We start from the raw sequence: 15,299 nt of genomic DNA, 5'->3' as shown, positions 1-15,299 counted from the left end.
CAATTGGCTGTGTTCCAAGACTTTTGATATACAGTCCAGTAACAATAGAACCTTGATTATAGTATGTGATTATGGTCTGCGGTGAGGTAAATAGACCTTAATCAAGCTAGATTTTGAATTTCAGGTTGGTGGAGGCTGATGTCATTTTCATAGCTATTTTATGGAGTTTTTGTTTATCGAAAGTGTTTTGGAAAGCTGAACAATTAGCATGTTGTTAAACCACAGAACAAATCCATAGCGTTGTACTCACAGCCTCATTGTCATTGCTGTCAAAACACAAACATTTGTATTATTTGAAAAATAAAGTTAAATAATAAATTGTAAACTACATTTATTTCAGCTAGTTTCTCATTTTTATTTACTGTAGTTTAAATTAAAGTATAAAATAACTAAAATGGTAACCCTTTATATAAGTATACAATAATAAAGTACTTATAAATCCTTTGCTAACTATTAGGTTTATAGTTAATTCATAGTTAATACATTGAAGTCTTTACATGGGTAGGCAATGCAAATAATGAGTTGTCACTGTAATTAACCAAATTGTTACTGTTTAATTAGTGTAACAGTTTCATTGTGTCTTGTGTTTATTTCGTTCCTGTGTATTTGTTTCATGTGCTTCAGTTCAGTCTTAATCACCTGCTAGTTAGTCTCCTTGGTTACAAATTATGTTCAGCTGTCTGTTGTTAAGTTCCCTGTGTATTTATACCCCACTGTCTTTTTCAGTTAATTGTCGGTTCTCGTAACGTTAGCATGTGTTTTAGACCAGGCTGGTTTTACTCCTGTGTTTACAGAAGATTGTTATTAAAGTCTCCTAATATTATTCCTCGTATTTGTGTGCTTGCTGCCACGTTCCGTGACAATAATAGCTCATGAGTTCGTTTTTTTATGCTTTAACAACGCAATATAGTTCTCACTTTAGATTAGGTCACATAAAATTTCATTAAGTGCTTTAATCCAACGTTTAGAGATTAATTGATTAGTATTGACCTTAAATATATATATATATATATATATATATATATATATATATATATATATATATATATATATATACACACAATATAGTATTGTTTAGGGGTAGCGTTAGTGTAAGGAGATGGAATCTACAGTTTGTACAGTATAAAAACCATTAAGCCTATAGAGAGGAGTGTGCTTATGTGTCTTTGTGTATGTGCGTGCTCTTAAATGTATTTGTAAACATTTTAAGGAACACTGAATATGAATGTAATAAATATCTAATAAAGGATGGTTTAAAGCACTTTTTTAATGGCATTTTTCCATTTTCTGTGACCTAATCTAAAATGAGAACCATTGTTCTCAATAACCAATAAACAAGTATTTTACTACGAGCTAATTAAACAAGAATAATAGTGTTAATTACAGTGACAATGAATGAAGAACTCTGAACAGCTGAACAACAGACGTAATGCATCATTTTCCTGTTATCACCATAAAGCTGCTTTGAAACCATATTGTATAAATCGCTATATAATAAAGGTAACATGACTTGACTATTTGTATATAGCCTATTTATATATTAACAACATATTAACAAATGTAGCTATGAATAATATGAAATAATAGTCTGTTAATGATTGGGTAAGTACTTTATTCCTGTATACTTATTATAAAGTGTTACCACTAAGACATAAACTAAAAAAAAATAATCATTAAGTTTTAAGAACTAAAACTCCATTATTGTTATGTTGACAAAGGCTGCTATAAAGAAATATCATGAACATTGGCATACTGTGCTCTTCTGCTGACTTTTGTTTTTTTGTCGTTTTGCCCTCACCTATAATAGGCTACGTTTGAAATGAACCATGTCACATGGCAAACTGGATGGATATTAAATCGATAAGATGGTCAACAAAATGAAAGTGATAGGGGAGAAATGGTGTAGAGGCACTACCTTGACCTTGAGAAGTACTCAGGCATGTCAATCATTTCTCTCCAGGCTGAGATATGAGTTCACATCGACACTTAGAAGATCACAGAAGCACGCCATCATGGAAGAGTGCTCTTTGGGAAACCAGGCAACTAGGAATATCTGCACATTTCAACCTTTATTTCCACACATCAAGCACAGAAGAAAGCAGAGAGCCTGAGAGAGGTAATATGTGTGCTATTGTCACGAGTGGTTTATATATAAAGACACAATGCATCATTTTCATGTTCAACACTTTGATGTTACAAAAGTCGGTTGCTGTTCTGAGCTGACCTTTTGTGTTCTCGATGAGTGTTGCTAGCTCAGAATCGGATGCGTTTCATCAATGACATGTCACTGATCTGTCAAGATTTCCCAGGTATTGTAAAACACATGCTACAATTCTGAAAACACGTTGAATTATTCAGTGGAATTGTCTGCTAACATTCACCTCATGAGATAATTCATTGAAATAGCAGTAACAGTTTATCAAAAAATAAAAAATATTGTCATTATTTACTCGTCCTCATGTTGTTTCAAACCTGTATGACTTTCTTTCTTCTGTGGAAAACAAAAGGAAATGTTTTGAATATTGTGCTAAATGCTTTTTGCCACGCAATTATGAAATAGTTTTCAAGCTTGAAAAAGACACAAAAGCACCATAAAAGTAGTCCATATGACTATGTATTATATTCCATGTCTTCTAAACCCATGTGATAGCTTTGTGTGAGAAACAGATTGTACATGCAGTCCAGTTCACTAAAGTTCAAAGGTTTGGGGTCGGTAAGACTTAGTTTTAATGAAGTGTCTTATGTTCGCCAATGCTGCATTTATTTGATTGAAAATGCAGTAAAAACAGTATTGTGAAATATTATTACAATTTAAAATAGCTATTTTCTATTTTAACATATTATATAAAATGTATTTATGTGGTTGCAAAGCTGAATTTTCAGCATCATTACTCCAGTCTTCAGTGTCACATGATCCTGCAGAAATCATATAATATGCTGATTTGTTGCTCAAGCAGGATTTCTTCTTATTATCAATAAAACAGTTGTTGATTCATATTTTTGTGGGAACTGTGATATTGTAGGAACTATGATATTCTGACTGAAAGAGGATTTTCAAAAATTACATGATAGCTATCTTGCGATTCACTAGCGACTACACTAAAAGTTACAGGACGTTGAGTGGCAAAAAGAGGCTCGCTCATTCTTGAGACTACAGACTCCCTGAACAGAGTATCCATGTTTGTGGGCTTAAATCAAGTGTAGCATTAGTTCTGGCAGGTCACGTTAGTTAAGCTCGCATCAGCTGACTCCCAGCTGATCCACGTCGACCTATAGGAATACGACGCATATCACTGTATATAAGCTCCTTCAGTATTATCAGCAGCGTGTTTCTCAGAAGCTAGTTACCCTCCTCCATCCCCAGCTCCACCTCTCGTCAGTCAGGATTTGGCATTCTGATTCCCTTTGAATCAAAATAATTCTCAAATTATGTTGTACTTTAAAATTTTGAATTAATGATATTGCAATACATTCATGTTGGATCTATTCTGTTCACCCGAGGGGGGTTATTGCTGCTCTCCCTGCTCTTATCCATGCTAGGCTGCATGGATAAGCTGGGAGTTCTCACCCAGAACGGAACCATACCGCCAATCCAAACTATATGCTAATCTCAATCGTATTTGACGATAGTGGTCCTGACAGAAGCACAGCTATTTGACAGTGCGACAAAACACGTTTGGGACTGTGTTTGTGATCCATGTACAGAGAGTTTAATTTTGACTTGAATAATTTGTCCATGAGAGGGGTCTTTCACAGACTAACAGTCCAAACAGACAAAACTCCAAAATGCGTACTTCAATTTTTTGTTATGCTTAGATCTGTAACCAGGCTGTTTTGAGCCAGTCACCTGAGCCATAAATGTGACTAATCACTGTGATGCCACATGAAAATTACATAATGACAACGCTGATTGGCAGATGACACTACAAGAACAAACAAAGTCACAAATCCCAAAGTGACTATCCTAAAATGTGATGTCAAAGACAGCAGACAAAGGAAGATAAGAATCCAGTTCATGATTTTAATGTCATAAATTATAACCAAATATAATGTATTTGTAAATTTGCACAAATGTATTCCATCAGAATATGCTTTTCATATAGCCGTCAGTGGACAAAGATGCTTCCATTTTTCAGTTATTTTCATAAAGGCCACAATGTACACAAAGAACAAACTGGTGTGACGTAATTTCAAACAAAATCAGGCCAAAAAGTAGTTCATTTGGAGTTTGTTTCAGGAGCTTGAATAAGCTTGCTAAAGCCAACTTTATGGAAAAGTTCGCTCTGGCTGGTAAGCTACCATTGGTCCGTAATATGCAAGCATGCCTTCTTTGACGTGGCTCATTTCTTCTGTTCAGTTTGTCATGGTCAGATGCAAGTAAAAGCATAAACACACTGGAGAGCTTCTTTATACTAGAAATTGAAGTTGTAATTCTAACTGAATTTCATGTTTAATACTCTAAAGCTGCTTCCTTTAAAAAGGATCATGCATTTGTATTATTTTATAGTGTTTCCTGTGATGCACTTATAATGTTAGTTTGATTTTTACAACAGAAATTGTCAATTTAGAAATAAAAGGTAATTTCTAACCTGATTTTATCCCTCTGATTTGAACGTTCTATTTTCATGATCATGACTGCTGTGAGACTTCAGTGTAAACGCCCACTGCTATTGGCTACATCTACATCTTGCATATCAAACAAGTATTACATGTGAAACTCTCTAGAATTTTCTTTTACTACATCTTCACTATTACAGCTAATTGTGAAAAGTGTTGATTATAGCATTATATTTAGGTCTACTCCTGTTGCATTAAGGTTTGCAGCGATGAGCATTGTAGCCCATGACAGACATGTCTTGAGTGAATGAATGCTGTGATCTCAGTCATTGGTAAACTCACGCCATGTGATTGACAGCTCCAGCAATTGTAAAGGGAGTTTTCTTTTATCGCTTTCTGTATATAATTTACCGGTAATCAATTTAAATAACAGATTATTTTCATGCTAGAGAAACAATGTAAAGTTGATTGTTTTATTGATCGATTTACTGACGCATAAACAGCAATAAACGGTCGAGACAAATTACGTCTGACTGTACAGGAATCATATCAGAATCACAGATTAGGAATTAGAATTAACACAGGTACTTGCATGTTGTGACATAACTGTCAGGTCCATATCTTACAGTAATACTGTAGACTGTATGAATTTAACAATCCATATGGTGATACTAGTGGATACTCAGTGGTATTTTAGCTTTCAAATTTTTTTTTTGAAAACAGCGTGTTTCCACATGTCTTAACTATAATCACAGTTACACTCCATTGTAATGTGCTGTGTGCTTTATTCCTTGCAAACCTATGACTATAGTTCTATAAATAAAGTAATAGTTGTTTTTAAAGTGATTTAATTCAGTTTAAATATTGTTTTACTAAGAGATATTTACAGTAGGAACTGCTTTGTATGCATGTATGACTTTTTATGTAAGTAGTCGTCTCTATCGTTAAAAAAATTTGACTCAAAAACATGTACATATTTTAAAGATCCCAAACTTATGTGTACATTCTTGCTGTGCCATTTGACTGAACACAACACTATATAAATACATTACAGTATATATATATATATATATATATATATATATATATATATATATATATATATATATATATATATATATATATATACAGTGTATATATATATGCAAATACTGGCACCCCCAACAATCTCCAATGGAGCAGAAAATTACTTCCACCCTAAAGCACAGCAGCACAGTTACTGTCCTGAGACCTATCCAGAAACTGCCCATTGCACAACTTCAACACTTTTACAGAGCCACTTTTGAAAGCATCATCATTTCCTCAATCTTCCTCTGGTTTGACTTTAATGATGCGCAATCAAACAGGTCTGCTGAAAAATTACTGGCTGCAATCTTCCATTCTGAGAGTTGCAATTTTAAAGCAGTGAACATGGCTGTTAAATTTATTCAGACATCTCCCACCCTGGTTGTTATTTATTCCAAAAAGCTACCATCCAGAAAATGCAATCCTAAGTTAAACCTAACCTACCCCACACAGCACAGTGTTCAAATGGAATCAAAGGTCGTGGGTTCAATTTCTTTGGAGAGAAATGTATATAATTACATAATTTATAGTAATAGTAATAGTATAGTAATTTGTTCCCCATAAAGTACTATTACAACTCCATACAATTGGATTGGTTAACAATCTCTTTTTGCTCTATTTAACAGTAGTTGATTTTTTAATTTAATATCTATTGGTACTTTACATGGCTATAGGATTTTGATCTCATAACTTAATCATGAATTATTGGTCATGAAAAACCCATATTTACTGATTGCCGATCTGAATATTGAGTAGAATATCATCCCCCAAATATCTTATGATTGCAGTCCTGGTACTTTTGGCTTGAGGGAAAATAATATGATTACAGTATATGTAAAGTTCAGCACTAATCTTTTTAAATGAAATAACAACTACAACAACAAAACTCTGAGCATAAATGGTGTAGTCTCCTGAGAATAAATTAATATATGTAATTTCACTTTATATCTTTCTTTCTTATCTCTGACTGTTGAAAAGGATTTATTCTTCAATGATTTCAGATGAATCCAGTCATCTAAATAATAGCGAGACATGAGTCATAATAGCTTCTGATTTTCCTGTCTCACCCATGTTCGCTCTCTCTTTCCTGTAATTAGAGGTGGACTAGCAATGCTGTGTATCTGATAATACAGGCAGAGAGGGGATGTATTATACTCCTGTGCTTCCATTTCACAGGTGCTCATTCACTAGGGTTAACAATTAAATAAATTAATGACTGTCATAGTGCAAACCCATTAGAGATTTGCCCCAGCTCAACCCCTCACCTCCAGGTACACAAACACACAGACAGAATACGCCAGAATATTAGCCAGTGCATCTCGCTTGTACTGTAGCCCATCATATCTCTCTATAGTAACTAGATCAGATGTAATGTAGGAGAACAAAAATGTAAACCGAACAAAAAAACACCCTCAAGCCATTGTCAAATTGCCTGTTAGCCTTCACCCCCGCTTTTGAAAAAATCCTGAGGAATGACATACCCAAACTAAAACAGATAAAGTTCATGAACCCTTTGGCACTAAAAGCACAAGTATGGTCTCATTTGAAAGCCGACGCTTGGCAGTTTATTGGAAAGTCAGAATTAATTACTGTCATAATAATAATCAAAAAATTATTAATAGCTTCAAAGTTTTGTAAAGTTATAAGAAATGCATTTATGCTCTCAGCTCAATACACATGCCTGACCATGTCATATATACAATCTGAAGATAATGGACCCTATTTTAACGATCTAAGCACATGGTCTAAAGTGCATGGTCCAAGTGCACTTAGGGTGTGTCCGAATCCACTTTTGCTAGTTTAACGACGGAAAAATGGCCTAAAATGTGCACCCGCACATGGCCTAAAAGGGTTGTCCCTATTCTCTTAGTGACTAATGGGTGTGTTTTGGGATTTACGTGCAAAAAAAGTTCAATTTCCCATTTCTTTAAAAGCCAGTTGCACTCGCACCATGTCAAATTCGCTATTTACATGGCGAATTTGCAAGAGGAAAGACTGAATGTGTCTCCAAAGAGCAAACGGATTTGCTCGTGCACGAGGTTAAAGACCGCAAGCAGACCATCTACGGGACAAGCCAGATTCCATCATATCTTTCTGTACACAATAATAATCTTTTACATTGAAATCCTTTTTTTTTAATATATATATATATATTTGGCTAGTTTGTGTGCTGCTGTGTGACCCTGTGTGTGTAATAAGCAGAGTGTAAGCGTGTTGTGGACCCGCCTATAGGCGCACATTACTAACACGCTCTTTAAATAACAAAAGAAAAATGATAACTGCGTCGGGCTGAAACTAGCATCACCTCTGGCGCTGCGCTGTGCCGAGTGTATGATAGGACCCAATAAGTCTAAAACTCTACAGTTTTATTAAATGTTTTTCAAGATAATGGTAGGTGATTTTTTTTTTTAAGAAGACTAAAATGCTAACTGATGTTTATCATCCATTAAAGTTAAGCATCCATTCAGTGTTTTGTCCAAAAATTTCTGATTTGTGAGACGAACATTTATCTGCACAATCAGTTCACGCGTGTGCAAAATGTCACACAAGAATATGATCTTGCACGCACAGAATTCTGGCAGAAAAATAACCCTAGATATTCGTCTCAATCGTGTCTTCTGCGCAAGGTGAAAAATTTCAACTTGAGCGTGAAATTCGCATGATGCGTTGTCGTGCAAGCCAATCATGTCCGTGCACTGGACACCCGTCATCCTCAAGTAGCTCTGGAAGCGGCTGTCATCCAGGCGCAGTTCCTGGAGTAGACGGTGAAATTCACGAGTTGCGGTGTGCGCCTTGGCTACCTTGCTGACTGGCTTAGCACTAGTGACTTACGGCTATGTGCGCCTTTGGCTACCTTGTCTATCAGCTTAGCACTAGACATGCATGCTTTCTATGTGTTCTCTATGTTTTCTTTTGAGCAGCAATATAAAATGTTACAAGCTGATAGATATATAGGAACCCAGCAACCACCTGAGCAATTATCATCAATTAAGCCATTTGATAATAATTACATAACTCTATACTCTTATTTGATATGTGAAAAGCCATCAATTGTGATTATGAATGACAAGAGTGTGCTCTGACGCTGCAAAAACATGTTAAGCATAGGTAATAAACATTACCCTTGAATAAAAGATGCCTTGATTATTAGTATTATATATTTGAATTTGTTTTATGCGAGTGCTTGTTTTACTTTAACCTTTTCATCAATAGCTTAGACAGCATGTTCACACATTCACGCATATAACACTCAAGTTATGCATAGTAAACACCCACCAGACTCAGCATGATGCTAGTTTAACTGTATTGATTATTCGTTTAGCATGACTCAAACACAACAAGCATTTGAATCAACCTACTCTTGGAAATAAATGAATGCGTCATGGCGATATACCGTTAAATATTGTGAACACCATTTAAAGTGTAATGCTTATATCACTTTAACTGTTTTCATATCCATGCTATATGAAATAGTGATGGCAATTTCAAAACACTGCTTCATGAAGCTCCGAAACCTTTACGAATCTTTTGTTCAGAATCAATGGTTCAGAGCGTGTATCAAACTGCCAGAGTGATGTGATTTCAGTAAACTAGGCTTCATAACGGCATAACGGTTTCGAAACACTTTGAAATTTCAATGGTTCATTGATGGGGGGGGGGGGGGGGGTGATGATCTCGGTGAACCCATTAATCATGAGGTGTCACTGAGAACCAATGAACAAGTGTCTGTGGGTTTTACCTAATCTCTGATAAGTTTTGTAGATATGTAGATGTTTTAATTAGACATTAGTATAATTTCAATGAATAATGCTGAGCCATTCATAGAACAAACAAAAATTCTGACAATTGACAAAGGAACATATAGACAGTTGAAAATATCATTAGATGATCTTATTAGGTCATGTTTGGCCCGGGTTTTTGTTGCATTTACACTGTTCTGACCACTAGGGGTCAACGTGGAAACGGGTGTTGGATTATTTCGAAGCATCGACACAATAGGGCACATTTGCTTCAACTGTTTCAGTGTCCCACGAGCCTCGATCTGCCCACCACTAATATAAAACAGCAATGACATACAATAGACCACTGCTGCATAAACACTGCTGATTATATGCTTCAGTGATTCGCTCGTGCACTGTTGACTTGACGCTAGTTTAAAACATTTCTAACATGAAGCTAGTTTAAAACTTGTATTTAGGAATGAATAACCGGACCAAACAATATGTGCAGAGATGTGTAATAAAAAGACCATTTTACTTATCTTAGACGTTGATTTAAGATGCGTTCTGAAAGCGCACTGCAGACAGTTACAGCAAACAATGGCAAGTATTTGAACGTTTGAGCAGGGAGCTCATTGGCCGCTTATTAAACAGCAACCAATCAGCTTGTGCTATGTAGATAATGACATGATTGCTACTAATAAGTTAAAGACCTATCAGCCTGCACCATTCAGGGTTTAATGCCAGAACTATGTAATTATCTCCAACATGGTTGATAATGGAAAAAAATGGCAGAAATTGTTGTTGTTGTTGATGATGAAGACACTGAAGTATCAGTGTATCAGCGTGAAGTATCAGCGTGAAGACACTTCTAATCACGCAATGTTTTTATTCACGCAAGTGATTTGAAAAATAAGAAACCTCCTGCTAGTAATCTAGAGCAAATAATGGGATGCGAATATTCGCTTCGCTTTTAATGTGCACACAGTATTAGAGCAGTTATCATGTTAGCTTAGAACACCATCAGTACACGACAATTTATGAGATTAAATCCATACTTTTCCTCCAAACTTACTTTATAACCCAAGTCGAGGGTGATTATGTGATTTGATGTGGCTTCAAATAAAAAAATCTGACAAAAAATATAGTATTTTATAGTATTGTGCACAATGATAAAGGCTATGTCGATTAGCATTGCATTAGAACTATAATCTATTATTACGAAAATTACCGACACGGCTTGAAGAACACAGATAAATCATATATCGTTGCAATCTTGTTTTTTGTCTCCAAAACGTCTTTATCTGCATGTTATGGCGATCTCTGGAAGCTTTATGTGAGGGACTTCCTGGAATGTCACATGATATGAGTCTTCATCAAGAGTGCTATATGTGGAATACATGTGCATAGAGTGCCCTCAGGCTGCCAGTATGAATTGAAAACACAGTACATCAGAGTATCCAACGCTCATAATGATTGCATTGGCGCATTTTTGGTAAATATTTAATAATGATTACTCTATAAAAATCAGACGTAAACATGAGAATCTACCAATATTTCACCAAATCAAAACAATGTTGAGCTAAAAGCCCTGAGGGACGTTTTTTGGCAAGCATTTTCATGGAGACCATACAGGTGTTTTTTGCTCAATGGATGCTGCTGACGCTCATAATTCATATTAAAGGTATATTGACTAATTTTTTTTTTCATTTTCATAATTCCTGACACAAATTAAGACATAACTATCACTATATGTTTCTCAGAATAAAATAGAGGTTTAATACTGAAGCTTGAGTCTAAGATATTTTTAATGATGTATATTTTGTCAAGGTAATAATAACATTAAATCTAACAGTAACTTTGAACTAATTTAAACAAAGAACGATTCAGTGCGTCAGCGTCCTCGTAAAGGTTAACAGGTTAAAAACTATTGTTGTTCCCTTAGCCTCTTGGATTGCCCTGTTTAAACAGCAGCTTATGGAATCAGTTTAAATACTGTTTGTGTATACAATGTAATTCAAGACTCTCACAACAGCCTTGAATAACTCTTGTAACTATAGTGAGAAGAAAACATTAAAGACGGTGACTAACATAAAGCCAGAAAGTCCATTAAAAACTGACACGACATCACACACATAATTATTTTTCTACAACACACTTTGGCCACAATTATTAGCACCCTTAGAAATTCTTATGAGTAAAATATCTCTGACGTGTATTCCTATTCACATTTACTTTTTTTTGCACACCAGGGTGACTAGAAACATGACATTGTCCAGCCATGACTTAAAGTAAAAAAAAAAAGAGGTAACACAATGGGCAAATTCCCTTCATCAAAATGGGTAAAACCAAAGAATATAGTTGTACAACAAAAGATTGTTGAGCTCCACAAAATAGAAAGTGGCTGTAAGAAAATAGGTAAAGCAATTGAAAATTCTCTTTTTCAACATTAAGAAGCTTGAATCACCTGGACATATTGTCCCAATGCACAGCGACGAGGATCATTTGAGTGTCCAAAGACTATCCAAGGATCACAGCTGGAGAATTGCAGAAATTGGTCTTGAGGTCAGAAACAAAAACAAACTCTCTCATCCAAAAACAAACTCCAGCATATTCAGTTGCCAGACACTACATAACTTCATTCAGGACTTGGTTTTATGGTCAGATGGAAAAAAATATATAGCTTTTTGATGGTTTCAGCTAGAAATCTTATAATGGGCCCTGGTTGTTACAGATCAGCCAGGCTCTCACCCCAGCCAATCACAGTACACTCCTTCACCGGAGTACTAATCACACACACCTGCACCTCATCATCACTATCATCACCAGCACTATAAAGACACACTCTTCACCTCATTTCACGGTCTGGTCTCGTTTATTTGTAGAGGGCTACTTACCTTGATATTGTAAACCTCCATTGTCTCCAGCGTCTCCATCGTCTCGTCTCTCCTGTGTGTCTCTATTCCTGTAAGAAGAACTATTCCAATCATCACCTGCACACCGCTCTCTAAAGTATTATTGTTCATATCACTTACCTGCATCCTGTCTCCGCTCTGTGTTGTCAAATAAATAATATCAGGACAATGATCCAAAAAAAAAAAAAAACATTAAAATCAACAAAAAAATTGGTCACTGAGCACAAAATCAAGACTTTGGGACTGCACCATCGATCTGATGCCAGGTGAGCCACTGCCCCACGGGAAAATGTATCCTTTATCACTTCCAGAACAGAAGACCATGGAGGAGTATATAGACAAGGCCCTTCAACAAGGGCCTGCTGCTTCGAGTTTCTTCTTCGTGCCAAAGAAGGACGGAGGCTTGCGGCCTTGTATCGATTACCGCTCCTTAAACAAGATCACCACCAAATTCCATATCCTCTTCCCCTCGTCCCAGCTGCACTAGAACACCTCCGTGGAGCCAAGGTGTTCACCAAGTTGGACCTCCGCAGCACGTATAATCTCATCCAGATACGTGAGGGGGACGAGTGGAAGACCACCTTTGTGACCCCTACTGGACACGACGAGTACCTCGTCATGCCATATGGTCTGGTAAACGCCCCCTCCGTATTCCAGGATTTCATGCATGAGGTGCTCCGGGAGTATCTCCATCAATTTGTTCTTGTATACATAGATGACATTCTCATCTACCCCCGGAGCATGGCCGACCATCGCCCCCACGTTGTGGAGGTCCTAAAACGCCTGAGGGAATTCCACCTGTTTCTCAAGGCTGAAAAATGCTCCTTCCACCAACCCTCAGTGCAGTTCCTTGGTTACCACATCATTGACACAGGTATCCAGATGGACGAGGGGAAGGTGGCCCACCATCAAGAACTGGCCCACACCATCCACTATCAAAGAGCTCCAGCGTTTCCTTGGCTTCGCCAATTTCTACCGAAGGTTCATCCACGGCTACAGCTCCATCACCAATCGTCTCACCAGTCTCCTGAGAAACAAGCCCAAGTCTCTGTCCTGGTCACCATCTGCCAACGAAGCCTTCCAACATCTGAAGGAGAAATTCACCAGTGCATCGCTCCTTGTCCATCCAGACCATGAGAAACCCTGCATCGTGGTGCTATCTCAGCAGCAGGGGACCCCAGCCAAACTCCATCCATGCGTCTTCAACTTGGCCCGGCGGAGAGTAATTACGATGTTGGTAATCGAGAGCTCCTCGCCATCAAGCTGGCACTGGAAGAATGGAGGCATTGGTTGGAGGGTGCTCAACACCCCTTCACAGCTATAACTGACCACAAAAACCTGCAGTATCTAAAAGAAGCCAAGAGACTTAACCCTCGCCAGGCACATTGGGCTTTATTCTTTACCCGATTTAACTTTTCCATTTCCTATCGTCCTGGCTCTAAAAGTGTGAAGGCTGACGCTCTTTCCATCTGTATACTCCAGAAGAAGTCAACAAAGATCCTGAATCCCTCCTCCCAAGTGAAGTAATCGTGAGTCCAATCCAATGGTCAGCAGATTCCATTCCCTCCTCCAATGCCTCCAATGCTACTCAGTCAGGCTGTCCCCCCGGTCGTCAGTATGTCACCAGAGCACAACTCACTCCCCTGATTCACTCAGCACACACGTCTTTGGGCACTGGCCTCCCAGGGGCCAATAACACCCTCTCGGTGCTAAAAGATCCCGTATGGTGGCCTAACATGGCCAGGGATGTGAGATGGTTCATCCAAGGATGTGCAGACTGCACCATGGCCAAAATTCCTCACCACCTACCATCAGGCAAACTTCTACTGCTGCCCGTTCCCAACCGGCCATGGTCACACCTAGAAGTGGACTTCATGACAGATCTCCCAGCCTCCGATGGTAATACATGCATCCTGGTAATAATTGTTCGATTCTCCAAATCCTGTCATCTTCAATTCAATTCAACTTTATTTCGCCATGTATACAGATACTAGGAATTTGGATTGGTCTTCTCCATGCAGGCAACACACAGTAAAACAGAAAGACAAAGAAAAACAAAGACAAAAACACAAAACAGGACAGGCAGCGACATTATGAGCAATAGGTTAATATGAGTGTAGAATCTAAATAGTGTTGTGTTAAATAAAAAATAAAGTGCAATGAATTCCAGATTTAAGAGTCATTCAGAAGGACTATTGCTTTGGGAAAAAAACTGTTGCGGTGGCGTGATGTTTTGGCCAGAAAGGCCCTGTACCGTTTTCCAGAGGGGAGAACAGACAGACTGTTGGCAGGATGAGAGGGGTCGGCCGCAATCTTCACAGCTCTGGTAATGGACCTGGAGCTGTACAGGACCATGATGGGGGGCAGGGGGCAGCCGATGATCCGCTCTGCTGCCCGGACAACTCTTTGTAGCCTGGCCTTTGCACGGGCTGACGCAGAGGCAAACCAGACCGTGATGGAGGATGTTAGCACACTCTCAATGACCGCTCTGTAAAATTGTACCATGATTGGGGGACTGAGCAGTAGTCCTTTCAGGCGGCGGAGGAAGAATAGGCGCTGCTGGCCTTTCTTCACTATTTGGGAGATGTTTTTGTCCCATTTGAGTGTGTTGGTGATGGTTGTGCCCAGGAACTTAAAGTGCTCTACCCCAGTCACGGATGAATTGTTAATGACCAGAGGAGGATGAATCGGGGGCTTTTTGCGGAAGTCCACTATCATCTCCACCGTTTTATTGACATTAAGGCGAGACACTACAGGTGAATAGGGTACAATTTAAAAATAATAGATATCACCATGAAACTTCCTCAGTTGATTACTTACAGAAGTTCATAAAAAAAATGTATTACAAGTTTTTGAAATTTGTATGTTTAATTATGCAAATTAGGTATTATCTCATTAAATATGCACACTTTTGCATATATTTTCGGTAGATAGATCTGAACATATGATAAAGCCAGGTGCAAAATTCTTTTTTCATTTTGTTTACACACAAGATGAAAAAAGATGTTCAGAGGGATTTCAGGATATATGCTTCCATTACCTA

The sequence above is a fragment of the Phoxinus phoxinus genome, assembly GCF_949152265.1.
Source record: "Phoxinus phoxinus genome assembly, chromosome: 15".
In the NCBI taxonomy this organism is placed as follows: domain Eukaryota; kingdom Metazoa; phylum Chordata; class Actinopteri; order Cypriniformes; family Leuciscidae; genus Phoxinus; species Phoxinus phoxinus.
This window is presented reverse-complemented; position numbering follows the sequence as displayed.